The sequence below is a fragment of the Mustela lutreola genome, chromosome 18 (genome assembly GCF_030435805.1).
Source record: "Mustela lutreola isolate mMusLut2 chromosome 18, mMusLut2.pri, whole genome shotgun sequence".
Classification (NCBI taxonomy): Eukaryota; Metazoa; Chordata; class Mammalia; order Carnivora; family Mustelidae; genus Mustela; species Mustela lutreola.
In genome coordinates, this window is record NC_081307.1 from 29,041,326 (window position 1) to 29,048,861 (window position 7,536).

A 7,536-nucleotide genomic window follows, 5' to 3' on the forward strand; every position below is an offset into this window, starting at 1 on the left:
TCTTCCACTAGGTATCATGAGAGCTCAAGGTAGAGTGTAATCGAAATTCTATAAATACCAGAAACCATACCTTTTGTTTTGTTCACCCAGGTTTTGTGGCTTGAAATTGTTGTTCAGACCACGAATGAGTTAATGCCTGACACCTTTGCAGGCAGAAGACCTGTGCTCCCTGAGAGTCTCTCTTCTAGAAGCAACTCTTGCTATGCGTGTTGGATGGCTAAAGGGGATTAGATATACACCTGTGAGTTTTTTGTTTCATTGAATTTCTAATGTGTTCCCTCTATGATATGACATCTTTTGAATTCAGGAACGGTGCCTTCTACGTGATTCAGAAGTGTCCACAAAGTCTTATGTAGAGGTCTTCCAAAAAGGCATGGGATGCATTTCTTCATGTCTACTCGGCTTCCCTCGATGCTTTTATTCTTCTTTCCTCTGTCTTTGTCTTGGGGTTTCTTAGAGTTTCTTTTTGATTCTTCTTTTTCTAAAGGAAAAAAAAAAGCAAAAAACCCCAAACAATAAATTTTACTCTGGTGTTGACAGCAGGAGGAGGTCTGAGGTGGTAGAAATGGAGACTCAGTTTAGCACTGACTGCGGACAGGCTGGTTTGGCTGCTGACACTGCCACGCTTGTGGATTGAGACTCGGTTTCCCCATCACAGGACTCAGCAAACTCTGGCCAGTGCACAACGCTGCTCACTGTCTTCAGGTGCTACCTGTTTTCCTATGGCCTGTCAGCTAAGAAAGGTTTTTACATTTTTTAAAAGATTTTATTTATTTGACAGAGAGAGATGACAAGCAGGCAGAGAGGCAGGCAGAGAGAGAAGAGGAAGCAGGCTCCCCGCTGAGCAGAGAGCCCGATGCAGGGCTTGATCCCAGGACCCTGAGATCATGACCTGAGCCAAAGGCAGCGGCTTAATCCACTGAGCCACCCAGGCGCCCCGGTTTTTACATTTTTAAATGGCTGAAATGAAACAAAAAGAAAACACAGTATTTTGGGACTTGTGAGAATTACATGAAATTCGCATTTCAGGGCCTATAAATACGGTTCTATTGGAAAACAACCACTCTCATTTGTTTGCATACTGCCCGGGACCGTTTCCATGCTGGAATAGCGGAATTATGGGCTCTACTCTCTGGCCCTTTATAAAAACGTTTGTTCACCTCTGCTTTATCTAAAAAAAAAGGTGGATAATGCCTCCTACATCAGAGGGTTGTTTTTGTGTGTGAGGATTAAATGAATACTAGAAATAAAATATGGGGTTGCACCTGGAATCCGCAGGTGCCTGAGAAATGATTCCCTTCCAGCAAGCCTGATAATTGAACCTTATCACATTCCGTAAAACAGTGACTTTTGCATTCGAGATGGTTCTGAAGCACGGCACAGAGCACTCGCTCAGCCAGATCCATGGACAAACGACATGTACTTTGTATTCTGCGTAGAAATACCTCTCCTTAATGAACCTCCCAGAAGTGCACAAGGATTAATTTAAACCTAAATGCTTCCCCATTAATTTGATAAGCCTCTAATACACAGTATACAAATTACACAGTGGAGTTTAATAATTTAGAAGTGTTGTATGGGTTGCAACACAATAGTTGGAAAAGGCAAGTTTGCTTGTAAAACGTTCCCGTGGGTCCGGGAGATGCCGGTTGCACTAGAAAGGGTTTCTACCCTGCCTTTCCAAGACAACTGTAGATTTCTGCATCCTCTCCCTAAGTACGTCCTGCGTATCAGAAGTTTTATGAGCATCCGGCCACTAGAGAGCACTTTGAGACTAACAAAGCTGAGGCCGGGCACCGGGTCCTCCATTTGAACCCCGTCCCTTGTCCCCCGTGGCGGTGGCTGGTGGCCGAGGGGCCCTGCGCTCGCTCGCTGCGCCATCTAGCTACCCCGATGACTTACAAAGGGCCATCAAGGCTGATGGATGCATTTTGTGAAGCTTAGTGACCCGTGGTAGTGATAATGAAGTATTCTGCAGCCCAGATAACATTTTATTCTGTCACTTTGGTTTTCTGCCTCTAGTGACATCACCTAATTTGGACCGCTTTATGGCGTATTTCTAAGGCAAGGGTTTTAGCCGGGGTCCCAGTTCCCTTCTTGCTCGGCCTCTTTTCTGTCAGATTGAATTTCTCTCAAAGAGAAAATATTGCTTGATATTGATTCCAGTGCACGAGATAATTTCAGGTTCTCACTCTGCAGCTCGTCCCAAGCCCTGTTTAAAATCTCGAAGAGGTTTTCCAAGGCTAAGAGGCGCTGTTCAAAAGAGCAGTTCTTAAATGTGTTTAAAAGACCCTTGGCTACATTTTCTGATGTCTCATCAGCAGTTTGCACTGATACACTTTCCATTATTATTACAACTGAACCATATCATAGGGAGCTGTACCAGCAAGACCATCAAGTTTTCTAAAAAGCTATAAAGCTTTGATGTTTTCTGGCCTATTTCTTACTGTGCTCTTAAAAATGTTTAGCTGCTGCTGAGCCAAATGTGTACCTCTAAAGGCGTATGCAGTGAAAAACTCTTCAAGCGTCTCAGTGACGGCTGTAATATCTGTCTCTACAACGGGAGGAGGAGATTCTGTTTTCCGAGCATGGGGGGAGTTCTTTGTGGCTTGCAGCGTGAATGAATACCACCGACCTTCGGCTGTGCTCGGGCCCATCAGCGCTGGGGTCCGGCTGGGGAGACAGAAGAAGAATGTACTTTCTTGGCCACTGCTTATGAGCCTTCTGCAAAGCCATTGCATTCTGGTGTTATTGTTTGCATCAAAGAGCAATCAAAAAGCATTAGTTCTAGCCCCGTTTCCTAAACCCATTGAGGTGTTTATAAGGATCCGTGTGCAGGGGACTTCTTTGATGTTTGCAAAATTCTAAATAACGTTTCCCTCTTTTGAATGACACTCGACTTTCAAGTAAAGCATATTTCTGCATGCGAAATGTCGGCTCTAATAATAACCTGCTTAATGCGCCACTGAAATCATTAATAGAATTTGCCACCGTTTTTTACAAAAAAGAAGTCCTTTGCTCTATCCGGGTGCCTGGCTTCAGGACCCCGGCTAGCACAGAGGCAGACTGTTGCAAACAAAAGGACCGCTTCGTAAGGAAATTACCCTCTAAAATATAAACTTGCTATCTCCCCTTTTGCCAACACATACTGTTTGCGAGACGAGCAAGGGAGGGGATAGGCTATTAACAAAGACTTTCAAGAGAAAGATTCCTCTGGGTTTCACAGGGAGCCATGAACATGACAACATAAAGGAGTGGAAGGCAAAGATAAGGCGTTCACACGGGGGTATAAGCATTATTGTGAAGATATTGTTGGTTCTCAGCAGCCAGACTTAGTTGTGAGTGATCTGTGTTTTTCCTGGATCCAGGCACCTGGCCCGGCCACCCTGGAGGGTCTTCCTCCCGCCGGCGCTGGTCTATTTCATGTGATGCTTTTTGTGGGGGATGAAAGAGAGTAGAACACTATCGAAGAGGTAATGTCATCCCTGGGATTTCACCAAGGACTGAATTAAATAGTACAAAGCAGGAAGATTGTATGCTTTTGGGTACAGATCTATTTTTGTTTGCCTAAAGCTTCTTGGTTCTCGGGGGCTACGATTCTGTGGGTGACATATGCCCATTGGATGTGTGGTGAATGCAAGGAGGTGACACTCACTCTTCCCCATCTGGGCTTCCCTATAGCTCTAGGAGGAAATTCTGATTTCCTCAGATGGGATCTTTTCCCTCTGTTGCACGGGACGACAATTAGGGCCAGCTTTTCTGCTCAAGGGTGAGATGCAGATGCCTCTCCATGTCTGTGCAAACTCTCATTTTTTGGGGGGTGGCATCTTGTGGATCTTGTACTTCTTCAAACAAACAAACAAACCGAAAATGGGTTATACACAGAATATTGTACTAGAAGGAAGTAATATGGAAGGGAGCAGGGGTACCGCTGTGTCCCTAAACTACCTCATGAGTGGGCAGAAAGGGTTTTCCTGGAGGTGGAAGACACACACGACAATTCATGTCCTACCTGGGGACAGCTCTTTTATTGTTTCCTACCCACTGCTTCATCAGCGAATGTTGGTTAACCCGTTACGTGGTTTTTACCTCCTCTCTGGCAAACACTCAGAGAAACCTGGTTGAGCTTTTTATTTTTTTAGCAGAGTGTCTTCTATAGAGGCTCTCCACAACACCGGTGGTTTCATTCGTAGGCTCTAAGACGGGGGACGGATGTGTGGTGCAGCGGAAATCAAGGCAGATCAGCTGTGTGAATGAGGGCATGCGAAGTCATCTTTCTAGGCCACTATTTCCTTATCTGTAAAAAGAAGGGGCTGGACTGTGTGATGGCCAAGGTCACTTCCAGCTCTGTCAATTCTATGTTTTTAAAAAATACTCGGATGCTGAAAGGAGAACATCTTCTTGGGTTTCCGGACAAAAGAGCCCAGGGTGTGCTCCTGCTTGACCTCCTACCACCTCCTGACTTTCTACTTAAATGAATCTGGGTTTATTCTTCAGTGAAATGGCTCGACTCCAGGAGCTCTCGGTGTGATTCTAACACCGTGTCTGTATTGATTTTTCTGCAGGCTAGTGGTTACTGTAACCACCAAACTATTCAATCTCTCTCCTCCTCACAAGGATGACTTCACGAGTGTCATTCTACTCCCTTTGTTTGATATTTAACTCAGTCCAGGGCTAAGCTGAAGACAGCATCACTATCAAACTCTCTCCAAACGCTTTGTGGCTGACAGCTCTCTACCTTTCTCACCTCTGGGTCATTGATCGAACACTCCAGCCGACCGAGGTTGATAAAAAATGGGACTTTTGGAGGACTCTGACCTTGCTCTTGCCATGTTGTTCTCTACCGTCTCCTGCATCAAAGCTTGGCATTTCTTACTGTGAACAGCGCTCATACTTATTCAGATAAGATAGGCTTTCTTCCTTATTTTGTTCGCAAGTACAGAAGATAAAGTTTCATCTCCTGGCCTTGATCTTTGTCATGGCTGGATCCTAGATGGTCCCTTGCATGTACCTGTACCTAGGGAGCTGCTGAGATGTTCATTTAATTCTTGCTTTCCCGTTTTAGAAGTTTACCCTCTATGAGCTCTCCGGTTAGCTGAGGGAAGACACACCATGCCATGCGGGTTATCATATAGCCATTGCCTCCCAAAATTAGTTCAACAGCAGCTTTCATTCACAATGGTTCTTGGCCACTCACCTTGTTACATTAGTTAGAACATACGTGACAAATTGAGCCATGACTTTGATGTCAATAAAGAATTCCACATCCAGCACCATAGTACCTTGCTGATTCCTTTTCAATAGAGTCCATGGTGACCCCCGAGCAGAGGGACAATTTAATGAGGTCGTTAATATTTCCATAAGACCAGAGTCTGATAAATTCTCTTCTGGTAGGCACTTTTGCAGAACTAGCGTAAGTGACTGTTCCACACGAAGCATTATCTTTTCTTGTACAACACTGAAAGCTTACATGCTGCTTGACAAATTTGAATTTTAAAAAGTAAGAATGATTGGCACTTGGTAACTTACACAGAAATATAAAGTGGTACAAGAAAATTGCCCATTTCTTTTAGATTTACATTTTATGTATTTTTTTTCTTTTAAGAAGTGATAAGACATGTAATTTCCATCAACTTCAACCAGTTATGTATGAAAGAGGCTACAAGTTCAGCTCTGTAGAGGAAAAGCAAGTCGTGGGGAGAGCTGACATAACCACAAAAAAGCAGACAGCCTTCCCAGCTAACTTTTATTCTTGTTCTAGAGATGGTTATTTGCAGGGTAAGACCAAAATCCTAAGACTGAGATACTACATGACTTGAAAACAATTCTGCTTGCCCTTGCTTCCTGATCTACCAGCCCCAAGATGTCATTTACCGAATGTCTTCCCAGGTCCATTAAATGTAAGGAGAAAAAGGAAGCAGATAATGAGGTATAACTAGAGTTTATGGATGAAGACTTCTCTTTGTGTGTTGGGTGCTCCAAAATTTTTGGCATAAGGCAATTATTGTCTGTTCCTTAATTTGGTCAGCTAACATTTACTGACCTACAATCACAAAGCACTCAGCTCTGGGCATTTACCAAGTCAACGTCTCCTCCTTGAGCTTCATTATAATTTCGAAGATGTGTAGCAATAAAGATAATCGGGCCACCAACTAAGAACAAAGATCTCATTTAGGAATCTTGAATTTTTAAACATTTTTAAAAAAAGATTCTATTTATTTATCTGAAAGAGAGAAAGAAGGAGGGAGAGGAGTGCGAAAGAATCTCAAGCAGATTCTCTGCTCAGTGTGGAGCCCGATGAGGGACTCTATCCCGTGACCCCTGAGATCATGACCTGAGCTGACACCAAGAGTCAGATGCTCAACCAACGGAGCCACCCAGGTGCCCCAGGAATCTTGAAAAAAAAAATTTTTTTTTGATGTTTCAATCTTCAGTCTTTATGTTTTCCATTGTGAACTGCTGACCTCATATTCTAACATATGCATAAATATATATATATATATATATATTTTTTTTTTTTTAAGATTTTATTTATTTATTTGACAGAGAGAGAGAGATCACAAGTAGCCAGAGAGGCAGGCAGAGAGAGAAGGAGAAGCAGGCTTCCCACTGAGCAGAGAGCCCAATGCAGGGCTCTATCCCAGGACCCTGAGATCATGACCTGAGCTGAAGGCAGAGGCTTTACCCACTGAGCCACCCAGACACCCCTAAAAAATATATATATAAATATATATTGACAAGAACACATATGCCAGTTCTTTTCTAGAATTTTTATTGATTCCTTTTGTGGTTTACCAGGTATTCCGGTCATCCCTGTACTTAAGGTTTATACAGTTCTCTCTAGTTTGGACTGCTTTGTAGAAATATAAACAATTATTCCTCTGAAACACAGAAACCTTGGTGCTTTGCCTCTAAGTGTGGTTGTGGAGCTATGAAAAGCAATTTTTGACCCAGGTGACTATTGGATTAAGAACCAAGATATTCCAACAGGAGACTTTGATCATAACATTTTTGTGTTCACCGAGCCAGCAATGACGTTCATTTATTCAGCATTTGTTTGGGTGGGTAGTGGGGGGTAAGTCCTGTGAGGGCCAGGGCTGGCTTATCTTGTTCAATGTTGGTATTCGCAGCACTGAGCACGGAGAGTATTAAAAAATGATTGAATGACTTTGTAGATGAGGACACAAACACCCTGAGAATGTGAGTGTCTTCTGAAGGTCCTTTGGGTAGTAAGAAATGGAGCTAGAGTTCAAACTCTGGTTTGAGTCCAAGTGTGCCCTTCTCCCATGACAACCCCTGACGCATACACGGGCTGCTCCCCAGGCGCCCTGGCTGTTTCCGGGCTGCAGGTCACACCCTTTCCCGGGCAAGGGGTAAGCGGTATCGTGGTAGAGCAGACGTCCACGGATGCCATCAGAGCCCCATTGGAGGGAACCCCCAAAGAATCTCACCTTGACTTTAAATTTTTTTTTCATTGGAATCCCCCCACCTTCAAGGTCCTGTAATATATTCCAGGTTATGCTACAGGTGAGACAT